A 14,276-nucleotide genomic window follows, 5' to 3' on the forward strand; every position below is an offset into this window, starting at 1 on the left:
TCTCTCAACACACATATAGAATAATAGCAGCAGCAACAACAATAACAACAATTTCTCTTCTATTCTGCTGTCTCCAAGACTGGATAGTGGATGTGGCAGTACCTGGAGACAGCAGAATAGAAGAGAAACAAAATATAAAGACCTGCAAATAGAAATAGAGTACAATCCCAGAACAACTGGAGCACCATTTGAACATCATCGGCATTGACAAATTCCCCATCAATCAATTGCAAAAGGCAGCTTCACTCGGAACAGCTTATATCCTACAACAATATTTATAATACTATCAAACATCCACATCTGCCTATCTTAGGTCCTTAGAAAGGACATGATAGGTAAACAAAAATGCCAAATCCAGCCTGAACATCTGGCTGACTGTGTGACAAACCAATAATAATATCATTTGAATACCATCAGCATTGACAAAATCCCCATCAATCAATTGCAAAAGGCAGCTTTACTTGGAATAGCTTGTATCCAGTGATGATAAATACCATCAAATATCCACATCTGCCTATCCCAGGTCCTTGGGAAGAACTCAATAGGTGATTAAAAATGCCAAATTCAGTCTGAACATCTGGCTGACTGTGCAACCAACCATAATAATTATTTTAACTATAAAAACAGAAATGACAATAGTAAAGAAAGCCAGAGTGCATTAAAATAGTCACTCAACGGGCAGCATATAAATTAAATAAATAAATAAGAATATGAGGGCAGTTGGAAATAAACCTCCATTTGAGCATGTGCAAGAAATAGGAATAGCGACGCCCGTCCTATGGCGCCGTGCACAGTAGTTCACTAGGCAGTGAGGAGTGGAAGGAGAAGATTGTGTTGCAGTTGACTCATCCGCTAGATCAATTGAAAATGAATCCTGCCATAGAAAATCCCGCCAGATGTGAAGTGCGTGCAGTAATACGATTCCTGTGTGCGAAAAAAAACTTTTGGCAGCTGCGATTCATCAGGAACTGTGTAATGTTTACGGACCAAATGTGATGAGTGAAGGTGTTGTACATCAATGGTGGCGTATGTTTAAAGATGGACGAACTGATGTGCACAGTGAGGCAAGAAGTGGCCACCATTGTAGTCAGCAATGAACTTGTGCAGGAAATTGACAAAAAGGTCCGCGAAGTCCGTTGATTCATGATATCTGCACTTTCTTTAAACTTTCCCCAAATTTCTCAGACAGTTTTGTACAAGGTAGTGACAGAAAAATTGGGATACCGCAAGTTCTGTGCTCGTTGGGTACCAAAACTCCTTCAATGCGCTTCACGATGCTGTTACAGGGTGGCTTCATACCCAGGCAGGAGATTTTTTTTGCAGAAGGAATTTCAAACCTTGTAAGATGTTATGACAAGTGCCTCAATTTGAATGGCGATTATGTTGAAAACTAATGTAATGTTGTAGTTTTCTAATGTGTATAATAAAAGTTCTATATCTGCGATATGTCTGTCATTGATAACCAAATAGAGGTTTATTTCCAAATTGCCCTCGTAATATCAGGAATCAACACAAGAACTATTTATGTTGGTGTGTTTTTGTTGCAGGCAGTGATTCATTTAGATTGAAACCCACATAAAAAATGAGTAATTTGAGATAAACTACATGGACAGCGTGTATAGTTTTGTCTTTAAAAAATGTTGATGCAGAAACATCCCTGTTTTGGGTCAGATGGCATTTCAGTCCTTGACATTGGCCGAAAATTATAGGTGGAGCTGAAGTTACAGGTAATCCCCGACGTATGACCACAATTGAGCCCAAAATGTCTGTTGTTAAGCAAAAGAATTATTAAGTGAGTTTTGCCCCATTTTAGTAGTAGTAGTAATAATAATAATAATAATAATAACAACAACAATAATAATAATAATAATGTTGGAAGGGACCTTAGAGGTCATCTAGTCCAACCCCCTGCTGAGGCAGGAAACCCTATATCATTTCGGACAAATGGCTGTCCAGTCTCTTCTTAAAAACTTCCAGTGTTGGAGCATTCACCGCTTCTGGAGGCAGGTTGTTCTGACTGTCAGGAAATTTCTCCTTAGTTCCAGGTTGCTTCTCTCTTTGGTTAGTTTCCATTATTTGCTTCTTGTCCTGCCTTCAGGCACTTTGGAGAATAGCTTGACTCCCTCTTCTTTGGGGCAGCCCCTGAGATATTGGAACACTGCTATCATGTCCCCCCCCCTTGTCCTTCTCTTCATTAAACTAGACACACCCAATTCCAGCAACCGTTCCTTATATGCTTTTTTACAACCTTTCTTGCCACAGTTGTTAAGTGAATCACTGTAGTTGTTAAGTTGTTAAAATGATTGTTAAGTGAATCTGGCTTCCCCTTGACTTTGCTTGTCAGAAGCCTGGAAAAGGTAATCACGTGACCCTGGGACATAAATATGAGCCAGTTGCCAAGTGGACAAATTTTAACCAGATGACCATGAGGATGCTGCAATGGTCATAGGTGTGAAAAACAATCATAGATCACCTTTTTCAGTGCCATCATAACTTTGAACACCCGCTAAACAAATAGTTGTAAGCAGTGGTGGGATTCAGCCGGTTCACACCCGTTTGGCAGAACTGGTAGCTAATTTTTTGTGGCCCAGGCCCAGAACGGACTTCCGGAAGTGGCATCCACACAGAGAAACGGTTGTTCACATATTTGAATCCCACCACTGGTTTAAGTCAAGGACTACCACTATAGAACTAGTCCTGCCCACAAATGCCTAAAATAACTTCATTTCCTGTAATTGTCGTTTAGAAAATAAGGAATATCTCCCTGTTCTTTGCCTTACTGCTTTTGAACGCTTCTCTGCTGCTGTTTTTTTGTTTTGTTTTGTTTTGTTTTTAGCTCCATCCATCGCAAGTGATGCTGGAAACCTAACTGGTTCTGATTGTACAATATTGAAAGTTACCATAGTGATGAGTAGTGGACACAGCTTCTCCTCCCCCATTCTTTAAATTAAAGAACAGATGCTGAAAAGATTGATCTTGCTGTGACCTCTTTTAAGCTGACATCAACACACTAATTGTTTTCCATTCTTTTCTCCACAGCCTAAGCTTTGTCCTCTTCTTCAGTCTTGGCCCGTTTTAGATTAAAGAGCCAGTCACAAAAGCGGGGATGCCTTTTGTGATCTGCAGTATGAGACTATTTATCTCAGATCCCCGTTGGTTCCATTGAGCAGTTAATCATAAAAGTCGACCAACAAGGTATAATGGGGAAATAAATGTCAGTATTTCAAAACCACAGTGGAAGCTATCCACCAGCCAGTATTGGCCGTGGATACCCAGCCGTTGTTCATAACTTCATAAACTGAAATCATTTAAGAGTGCTCTGTTAATTAGTGGGTTTCGAGTTAGTAATTCTTCATCTCATCTTTGGATGTAATTCAAAAAAAAAAGATTTACAGAGGCCCCAACCTTGCATCTTTTTATAAGTCTTTAAAACAGCCATGTCTTTTCCTGGGATCGCACAGCCATGAGATCCTGGCAAGAAAAAATGGCTATTTGAGATGTTTGCAAACAGGTGCTAGGTGTACTTCTTGCAAGTTTTAGGAATCTTCTGTTTAGAATCCAGTCTGAATCACTGAACAGCACAATTACATTATATTGGGTGTTTGGGATGTTTATCAGGGACATTTATTTATTTTATTTGTCTTTTAAAATAACACCAGCTTTCTTCATATCGTTCTTCCCTTGGAACTTTTCCTACCCTAACAGAGTCTCAATATTTATTTTTATTTATTGGGTTTCTGTGCCACCCATCTCATTAATATGGAGACTCTGGGCAGTCGTCTCTATCTCATTCACACATTCAGATCAGTGCATCGTATTGCAATTGTCAGATAATTAACCTCCAATAGTGAAATAACTAGATGTGAGCTGAGTTTCCTTAGAACCAAGGCATTTTGGAATGCTTTTTACCATGTTTTATTTTTATGCGCAGTATTATAGTAATTTGCAGTTTTAAGCCCTGGGTAGGTAACAGCCAAAATAAGAAGGTAAAACCTGGGAAAACATAGACCTGTCATTTGTGACATATTCCTTTTCACAGCAGATTGTCAATTCCAGCTCAGTCCTCCAGCCAGTGAATAGGAGATGATCTTTTATGTATGTGTGTAGGTTTGTCTACCTGTGTGTGTCTGTTTTTATCTCTAATAATTATAATAATGTCATCAAGCTGTAATGGAATTAAAACTGTTAAAACAATGGACAGTGAGACTTAATTTACAGCATGAAAAATTATAATGGTGAAAAGCCGGGAGTTACATTATAGCAAGGGACATTAGATCGAACTATTGCATTGGAATTCGATCCTGAAAATAGGCCTAAATAAATTGTTAGGATATTGAATTTAGTAGCTGGAACAATAAAGTGTGCAATAGACCAGAGCACACAGTTGTCGTTGATTAGTTAGAGAGTAGTAACTCAAGCATGAGGCAATCTATGCTATGATTGGTTGCTGTAAGTATAAAGGGGGCGTTTCCCATTTTCCCGCCTTTTTCTTCTGTGTGTTCTGTATACTGATTAATTTTTACCTCATGCTATTCTTGTGCTCTTGACTATCTTGTGTTGTTTCTTTCTGGATGATGACAAAGACTGTTATAAGTCTGAATGTTAAATACAGGTAGTCCTCAACTTACAACAATTTGTTTAATGACCATTCAAATTTACAACGGCACTGAAAAAAGTGACATAACCATTTTTCACAGTTTCACTCTTTACAGCATCCCCATGATCGTGTGATCAAAATTCAGATGCTTGGCAACTGGTTCATATTTATGACCCGAGGTCATGCGATCTCTTTTTGCGACCTCCCTTTGCGACTGACAAGCAAAGTCAGTGGGGAAGCCAGATTAACTTAACACGACTATGTTACTAACTTATCAACTGCAGTGATTCACATAACAACTGTGGCAAGAAAAGTCGTAAAATGGGGCAAAACCCACTTAACAGATGTCTCAGTTAACCACAGAAATTTTGGGCTCAATTGTGGTTGTAAGTTGAGAACTATCTGTATATTTATGTATATGAAAAAACCTTTAATATACATTTGTGTTAGTGTCTCTGGCTCCACCTGGAGAGCTGCTGCACAATTCCTCAACATAAATTTTCTTCAGAAAGACTCAGATTTGAAAAGGCAACCCTGTGTACATTGTGGCTTGCCTTCAAGTTCACTAGAATTTGTTTCCCCTTCCTTCTCAGACAAGTTATTTGATTTTACATCATGGTATGTTCAGGATTTATGAGAAGGAAGGATCAAGGATAAATTCAGGGGACAATAGCATTTAGTTGCTCTTCCCCTCTAATCCTTTGGAACCGATGTGATTTATAAGGCATTGAATCCTGAGATCCAACCATAATAATTTGCTTCATCTATAGTGCATTATACTAATTTTCCCCATTTTCAGAATTGTCTCTCATGGTGGGAGAGAGGACTAGGGAAAAGGATTAGAAATGAGGCCCTGTCCTGGGCCAAGCTTAACAATTTAGGGTTTGATTACAGCCAGACAGTCAAAGTGAAGAATAGTTAGGATGTACAGGTAGTCCTTGTCTTACGACCACAACTGAGTCCAAAATTTCTGTTGTTAAGCGAAACATTTGTTAAATGAGTTTCCTCCCATTTTACGACCTTTCATGCCACAAGTGTTAACTGAATCACCGTACTTATTAAGTTAGTAACATGGTTGTTAAGTGAGTTTGGCTTTCCCATTGACTTTGCTTGTCAGAAGATCACAAAAGGTGATCACGTGACTCCAGGACACTATCATAAATACGAGTCAGTTGCCAAGAATCTGAATTTTTGGTTACGTGACCATGGGGATGCTACAGTGGTTGTAAGTATGAAAAAGATCAAAAGTCACTTTTTTCAGTGCCATTGTAACCTTGAATGGTCGCTAAACTGTTGTATGTTGAGGACTAGCTATATTAGCTCTGCAAGAGCCTCCAAATAAGAAGCACAACCAGCAGAATTCTCTCTATCTTTATTTTAAGGTTACCCTAATAGAATTAACAGACTGAAAGTATTTCTAACCTTCTTTCCTTTTATTTTCTGGAAAACTAAAGAGGATCCCTTCTGAAACGTTTCCCTTTTTTCCTTTCCTTCTATGGTCTGAGATAGGTTTTTTTGTCAGTTCAATATGTGGTTCTTCCTCCTGTCTCCCACGGTCATTTCCACATACCATTACAGGAAGTTAATCCACATGCTAAAATCAACCCGGTCAAATATATTTTCAAAATTTGAGTACAGGTAGTCCTTGATTCAGAACAGTCCATTTAGTGACTATTCGTAGGTACATTGGCATTGAAAAAAGTGACTTATGGCCATTTCTCATACTTATGACCGTTATAAAATCCCCATGGTCATGTGATCAAAATTCAGACACTTGGCAACTAACTCGTATTTACGACAGTTGCAGTGTCCCGGGGTCATGTGATCACCTTTTGCAACCTTCTGACCAGCAAAGTCAACGGAGAGGCCAGATTCACTTAACAACCTTATTGCTAATTTAACAACTCTAGTGATTTACTTAACAACTGTGGCAAGAAAGATCATAAAACGGCACAAAATTTACTTTCTAACTGTCTTATTTAGCAATGGAAATTTTGGGCTCAGTTGTAGATTGTAAATTGAGGACTACCCATATACTCTGGGAACTATTAGAGAGAAGCGGTCTTCACCCTTTTTCTGTCAGATTTAACATTCAAAATAAATTGTCGTTCCATCCTCTGGAACGCAGCCCTTCCCTCCTGGAGATCCACTTCTCCCTACATTCCATCACAATATTTTTTTCCTCAGCTTTGCACCCACTTTGCCCCAAAAGATCCTGAGGACCGTCTGTTCCCAGAGGAAGTCCATTCTGTTCTCATTTGCTTGCCAGTGGAAAGTTGCTTTTTTCCCAAATAATTTGGGAAAATTGCTGAAATGTAGTCCTAACAGCATATAGTATAAATTCAGCCGTTGCTCAAATCATGGTTCTGAAGGCTGCTATTGGTTTATAAATGAGATGAATTTATGTTGTAATATATTAGAGGTTTTTATATGCTTTAAAGTCTCTCTGAAGTGTTTTGGCACAAAAATCAAGATATGTATCATCTCTGACCATCAATCAATCAGCCTAAGGAAGGCTGAAGAAAACATGCTTTTTTTCAATATTTCTTTCTAATTTCAGGATGAAGCCTTGTTAGGTGGGAATATACTGAGAATAATCTTATCCCTAACGCTGGGATGCACGTTTGGTTCTGATTCTCAGGTATGTGGTTTAAATGTAGTTCTTTTCATGTCTATCTTCATTGCATGTTATAAATTCAATCCATGGGTTCAACAAAATTTTACATTCAGTAGCTGGAAATCAGTGTGTAATTTTCATGATCCACTTCTTATAACTTCCTTTACCTTCCCTTCTCCCTCTCTCATACTCCATCCAGATGTATCCATCTTTAACTGCACAATACTAACAGAATGAAATGTTCAGTCTGATGTCAAAATACAAACTCTGTTTTTCTATTTTCATATTTGCATGTTAGTCCTCTAAGAACATGTATAGCTTCATCCTTCAGTGGCCAGATACCATTCATGTGATGGTTTCTAACATGTGTAAGTCTCCATTACTCTTTTAAGCTGGTAGAAGCTTTGAACAATAAAAAGATTTTATTTTATAAGGTTTTATTATAACTAGATTTTTAAAAACTGTGTTAGAAGCCATCACATGAATGGTTTCTGGCCATTGAAGGATGAACAACATCCTTAGTTGTTACAGGTATGCATGATAAATGTACAAGGAACTTTGTAAAACTTGAGGACTAAATGCTCTTATAATTTGCTTGTTTGAGTAAAGCAGAGGCTGTAGAAAGCATAGGCAATCACAAAACACAGCTTTGGAAGGCATGTTGGTAAAGAGTTCCCTACCATTAGCCTTTCAAGATGCTGAACATGCTGCTTTTTGTTTCTGGACATATAGGCACATATGTTACATTTGGCTGTATGGACCTAGAGATGTCTGCAGAATTCAATGATTTTTGTCATAATGGCCAAATGAGTGTTACAACATTGAGACGCAAGCTCTGCACTCTTTGTTTAATCATTTGCCCTCCTTAAAATTCCTCCATATCCACCCACCACATTTCTTCTCTAAAAAGAATTAAAAGGAAAAAGAGAGGCAGAAGTGATCTCAATAATAACAATGGGCAGTTGCTTTTCACAATTTTATTGCCATTTTTCAAAGTTCACTTCATGATCAGCCAGTGAAGGAAACTCAATGGACACCAAACTGGGTTTCTGCCTACCTCATAATGTTTACTCATCCTTAAAAGGCGATTTGGTGCTACTTGAACATTGACCAACCAGATGTTATTGGTAAGAAGAGAATCAGCATAACCCAATAATGAAACTAACAAGTCCATAATAACTTTGTCTCCATTTAGCACATTACTGATTCAATATAAGCAGAATGTGTGAACATCTGTGGAACTGCTGGACAGGTCTTCTTAAATATTCTTCTAAATATGTTAGCATGAGCTCTTATCACCCATCTATGTTTCTGAGACTCGTTTGTCAGATACTTCATTTCATTACATCACAATCTGTCTGGACAACCTTGTCATTGCAATTTCCACACCCAAGCAATTTCTTTGTTCCCTCTGACGATGAAATTTTATCTCTGTGGTCACCCGGCTTAGGTTAATAGCCTGGAACAAACCTCATTTAAAATCTTTTACATAATGAGAAGGAACACGAAAAAGACAGGGGAAAGGAGTTGGTGGCTGATATGGGATCTCACAAATTCATATGAGCTCTTGGATAGGTTCATGGCTCTTTAACAAGCTGTGGGTTGACTTGTCAGATTTTGTGTTAAGATTGACCACTGAAAAAGTAGGGTGAGCAGTTGTTGCTACACTATTACACCAATAATTGGTGCCACATGATTAGCTGCATTTATTTCATCTGCTATTTTTTTCTTTCAAACAAATTGTGTTGTCATTATTTTTCTGACCAATAATACATAACTTAAGAAGAGAGGCAATCAATATTTAGCCCTGTGTTTTTCAATCGCATTTAAATGGAATCAGCCTAGTCAACAGTCCAACTTTGACAAAATTAGCTGAATTGGAAGCATCAAATGAAAAGGCAAATTTCTCTCATTCTGTTGATTTTTGTTAGAAATAGCCTCCATTGGAATTTAATCAATTTAATAGGCCAGATGGATGGAATGGTTGAATAGCTGCACATAGAGTCATAAGTTAGGCAGCCTTTAATTTGACAAATTGTGTTGTGTTAAATGAAAATAGATAGGAGATATGTTGTAGCTCGGCCTTCAAATCAGTCTTGACTCCTGGCAATTTCCTGGACAAGTCCATGCAGCTTTCTTGGCAACATTTTTGGAAGTGGTTTGTTATTGCCTTCATCACAGAGTTGAGAGAGAGGGACTGGCCCCAAGTTATTAACTTGGCTTTGTACTTAAGGCAGAATTATAACTCACAATCTCCTGGTTTCTTGCCTAGTGCCTTTAAGCACTGCGTCAAGCTGACTCTGAATTAGGAGATATAAAACTTAAAATTCAGGGCAATTACTAAGAATTCCATATGATCATCTTTGTGCAATAAAATCTTACTAATTTATAAACAAAACAGCAAGGACAACACAAAGGATGGTGAGCTCTATGCAGCTCCCTCAAGAGGAATGGGGCAATTTACCATAGGATAACTCAGTGTGAGATAACTATACTATTATTATTAATAATAATAATATTAATACCAATAATATTACTAATACTATTAAGAAAGGAATAGGTCTAAAGTACAATTATCTCACATTAAGTTGTCCTTTGGGTGAGTTGTCCCATGGTGAATGGTCCCATGGTGAGTTGGCAATGGCAAGTAGTCATGCCGAGTTGGTGGTGACAAGTTGCTGTGGTGAGTTGGCAGTTGTGAATTGGCCACAGCAAGGTGGACACAGCAAGTTGGCTGCAACGAGTTGTCCTAGACCAGTGTTTCCCAACCTTGACAATTTTAATGCATGTGGACTTCAACTCCCAGAATGCTGGCTGTGGAATTCTGGAAGTCCACATGCCTTAAAATTGTCAAGGTTGAGAAACACTGTCCTAGACCCTCCTCAAGTGCCTACAACATGTGGAATTCCAAACTTCACCTTAGTGATCAAATGTTGATTTGAAGTATTTTTTTTCTTTTTTCAGATTAAATAAAGGCTAAAAGAGATCTGTTAACCTTCTCAGGTGCAGATGTTCTTCATGTGTTGTTAATCCGTGATAATTTATTCCCACATGCTAAGATCTTCAAGTGACCCATTGGTCATTTTAGACTTTGTCCACTCCTTCGTAGCAGTAAAAGTTATAATTCTGGCTATATTTTAAGAGTTCTAGTCTGGATTTTCTAACATTGCATAATTTATTCTCCTGCTAAATGTCAGTTTAGTAACTTTGCATGATTTGTATCAGTTATGCTGCCTAAAGCGATATATCAGCTGTTCTAAAACCATATGACACTTTTTCTCTGTTTAATCCCCAATCTGTATCACATGAACTCTTCATGGATGTAAAGAAGAAAAGGGATCAGAAAGATAGAAAATCAAAATGTGTCTCATAACATTCCAAAATATTACAAAGACATAGGACCATTTTTATGTTTATGTGCATTTGCATTCATAAATGGACTATATCATAGATTTTCATCACATACTTTTTTGCTGTTGTCTGAAAAGTGAAGGCCTGGAAACATAATTCCCCAACATGTGAAAAATTTTCCACAAAATTCTTGGCTGTACTAAAAGAGGATGGTGGCACAGTGGTTAGAATGCAGTATTGCATTCTGCCAGCTGTCGGCAGTTCGATTCTCAGCCTTCCATTCTTCCGAGGTGGTAAAATGAGGACCCAGATTGTTGGGGGGCAATATGCTGACTAATGAGAAGGAAGGACTCACTGGAGAAGGGCCTAATGCTGGGAAAGATTGAGGGCAATAGAAGAAGGGGACGACAGAGAATGAGATGGCTGGATGGAGTCACTGAAGCAGTAGGTGTGAACTTAAATGGACTCCAGAAGATGGTAGAGGACAGGAAGACCTGGAAGAACATTGTCCATGGGGTCGCGATGGGTTGGACACGACTTCGCAATTAACAACAACAACAATGCTGACTCTGTAAACTGCTTAGAGAGGGCTGTAAAGCAGTGTGAAGCAGTATATAAATCTAAGTGCTATTGCTATTAGCAAGACCATAAACCAAATGGCACTCCTTTTGGTGATACTTACTCAAGATGTATTGATCGATTTTTTCCATATATATTTCCTCCTGAGGAAACTGAAGTAGTTTGAAGTATTTTTTTGGGGGTGGGGGAATGGGTTTGGATGAGATAAATATAGAAAGAGAAAATACTTGATTAAGTGATGGCATGCTGGCTGAGAAGTCCACAAATCTTTGCTAATCTTTGTAGTGTAACAGCTGGAGACATACCACCCAAAGTTGAACAAAAGTCCTCCTGGAAATGTTCTCCACCTGCAAATCCAGCAGTAGCTGTGAGCCAAAGAGGCCCTCTAAATCATGGACCTATTCTTACCCTCTGAAGTATTTCTTTCCCCTTTGAAAAATAATGCTGGAATTCAGAGAAAGCACAACTTTTATTTTGCCTGGATTGAATGTTAGCCTATTTCATCCCCTTCGGAGCTCAGCAGTTTCCAGGCACCAAGACAAAGCCAGGACAAGGATGCTAATATACTATCAAGTAACAGCTTTCCTTCAGAGGTTGTGGGTGCTTCATCACTAGAGGTTTTTAAGAAGAGATTGGACAGCTACTTGTCTCAAATTGTATAGGGCATTGGTTCTCAACCTGTGGGTCGGGACCCCATTTGGGGTCGAACGACCATTTCACGGGGGTCGCCAAACAACGCAGTCCGCCATTTTTCCCCCTTTTCCTTAGCTGTGCTACTCCCTTTTATTCTATTGGCTTTTGAAAGCCAATAGAATAGACTCTCTTGAATAGAGTCTAATTCTATTGGCTTTCAAAAGCCAATAGGAATTGTCCAGGCTGTCTCTGCCCTGCTGAGCCCGCCAAAAGTCCCATTCTGCAAACGGTGCTGCACCAGTTGAGTAGTCCTCGACTTACGACCGGTTGGGGGTCGCGGCATTAAAAAGGTTGAGAACCACTGGTATAGGGTCTCCTGTTTGAGCAGGGGGCTGGGCTAGAAGACCTCCAAGGTCCCTTCCAGCTCTATTCTAATTGATCTGCATATCAATAATACTTCACCCTGAATCAACAGGTGATCTCTCCTATATAATCTCTCTTATATATCTTCTATATAAAAGCTAAGCTAAAAGTGGGAGAGGACATTTCATCTGACATTTTTATTCCAGAATATATTCCTGTGATTGACTGGCTACTCTTTATGTACTGTGTTTCTCAGCTTGAGCTTTTGATTTATTGCTGATAGTCCAAAGGATTTATTATTATTTTGCTTATGTCTCATTGTTGCTTGTTTGTATATTCCCTCCAATTGAAAAGGTAAGATGGAAATCTTAACTGAAATAGCTGGTGAACAGTGGTTTTCAGAAGCATCAGGACAGATTATTTTTTTTTGAAATAAATTTGTAGGCTGTTTTAACAATGGACTTCCTTTAACTAGGTATGCAATTGCTTAGCAGTTATGCAAAAAGCACCCTGATTTTTATGGGCTGTCAATAATAGTATGTTGAGACTTGGATTGGACTATGCATGATTAAGAGTTAGCAATGACACCGTTGAAATACTGTACAAGGAAACACCATAGTAAATGCAAATATGATATGTATAAACATATTTCAGACAGGTTTAGCAGGTCTGGTTGCTTCTAGGTGTGATACTGTATTAAACTTTCAATTTCCATAAATCCTATCTCTGGGTACCAGAAAGGCTGATCAGATTTTTAACTGATAAAAACAGTTGTTCGGAACAGAGGTGTTATTTACAATAGGTTCGCAAATCTGTTTACTGTAGATCTGGACAATGAAATAAAGGTTGTCCCAAATAAAGTCAATGAAATTTCCCCGCAATTCCATTTTAGGGTAGACGTCTTATCCTTTATACAATATTCTTTATATTTTTCACTTTTCATGCAGCTGTTCTATCTACTAATGAGCTACCTAAAAATTTATACTTACACAATATTGTATCAACATTAAAATCTGCCCAAGCAGAGGGAAATATGTTCACAAACAACATGGTGACAATTCCATGATTTCCCCCCCTCCCATTTTTTTTAAATAAGCATCAGCTTTCTAGCTCTACTGCATTAATTAAATCTATAATGTTCAAGTCAAACAGATTGAATGACCCACTTAAGAAAAAGTTTAACTACTTTTTACTTTACAATTTGGGACACACAGTATAAAGACAGTCTGGTTACTGGAACAATAGATGTTTTGTTTATATGTTGTGAGCTGCCCAGAGTAGATTGGAGTTGGGTAACATCTAAGACAAATAAATAAACGAATCTGGAAGATTTCTCTCCCATGGAGAAGATTCAGAAGGCTGAATTATATCATCAAATGTTAAAATACTTCCATTCTCACTAGTGAAATGAGGCTTCATAGCTGAATAAAAGGAAAACTCTGAAAACATACCTGTTTTCCTGAGTGAAGCTGCTCCTACTTTTTGTACTGGCTACCACTTTGCAGATCTAGTATCCGAATCAGATTTTTTGCTTCATATCCTGGAACGGGTGACCAGGGTGTAGACCAATTTTCATGTTCTGCTCCATTTCTTAGAGCTAAGCGATAAAACTCATCATGATGCTTGTAAAAACCTCAGCTGGGATCTGAGACACAATTTCCTTGCTTTCTATAGCGTAATGTCACACAGTGCAAGGGGCCAAGTGGGCTTCGTTCTTAATGCGAGAAGTTGTGATTGACCAGAACCATGGAGTCATGGAGTCTTGAGACCTTTCAGGTTAATTACCTGCTCAATTCAGGAATTCAGTTTAAAATAGACAGACAGTAATCCAGGGTTTGCTTGAAGACATCCAATGAAAGAGTCCACCACCATCCTTGAATCTCAGTTCCCCTCAGTTCCAGTCAAACATCTCTTACCAGTAAGAATGTTTTCATATTTTAGAACAACATTTCTCTCATTTAGCTTCTTGCATTCTGGAAGGATGAAGACGATGGCTATCTTCTGTGTGACTTGAAAAATGCTATCATATATTCTCCTAATCTTCTTTTCTGAGAGCTAGCTCTATTTTATTTATTATAAATAAATTTATATGCTGCCCATCTCACATCAAGGGATTTTAGGTGGCATACAACAATT

General features: G+C 38.3%; 1 protein-coding gene across 3 annotated transcripts in view; it reads left to right on the forward strand.

Annotated features, from left to right (window-relative positions):
• Positions 1 to 14,276, forward strand: part of LOC120310461 (transcription factor SOX-5-like) — a 594,954-nt gene that overhangs the window by 337,801 nt on the left and 242,877 nt on the right. For all 3 annotated transcript variants that reach the window (XR_005557365.1, XM_039348880.1, XM_039348881.1), the window contains one exon: positions 7,158 to 7,238. The gene's annotated coding sequence lies outside the window, so the exon portion shown is untranslated. The remainder of the gene's footprint in view (positions 1 to 7,157; positions 7,239 to 14,276) is intronic.

This window comes from Crotalus tigris, unplaced genomic scaffold (assembly GCF_016545835.1).
Source record: "Crotalus tigris isolate CLP2741 ecotype Arizona unplaced genomic scaffold, ASM1654583v1 scf7180000018188.699247, whole genome shotgun sequence".
In the NCBI taxonomy this organism is placed as follows: Eukaryota; Metazoa; Chordata; class Lepidosauria; order Squamata; family Viperidae; genus Crotalus; species Crotalus tigris.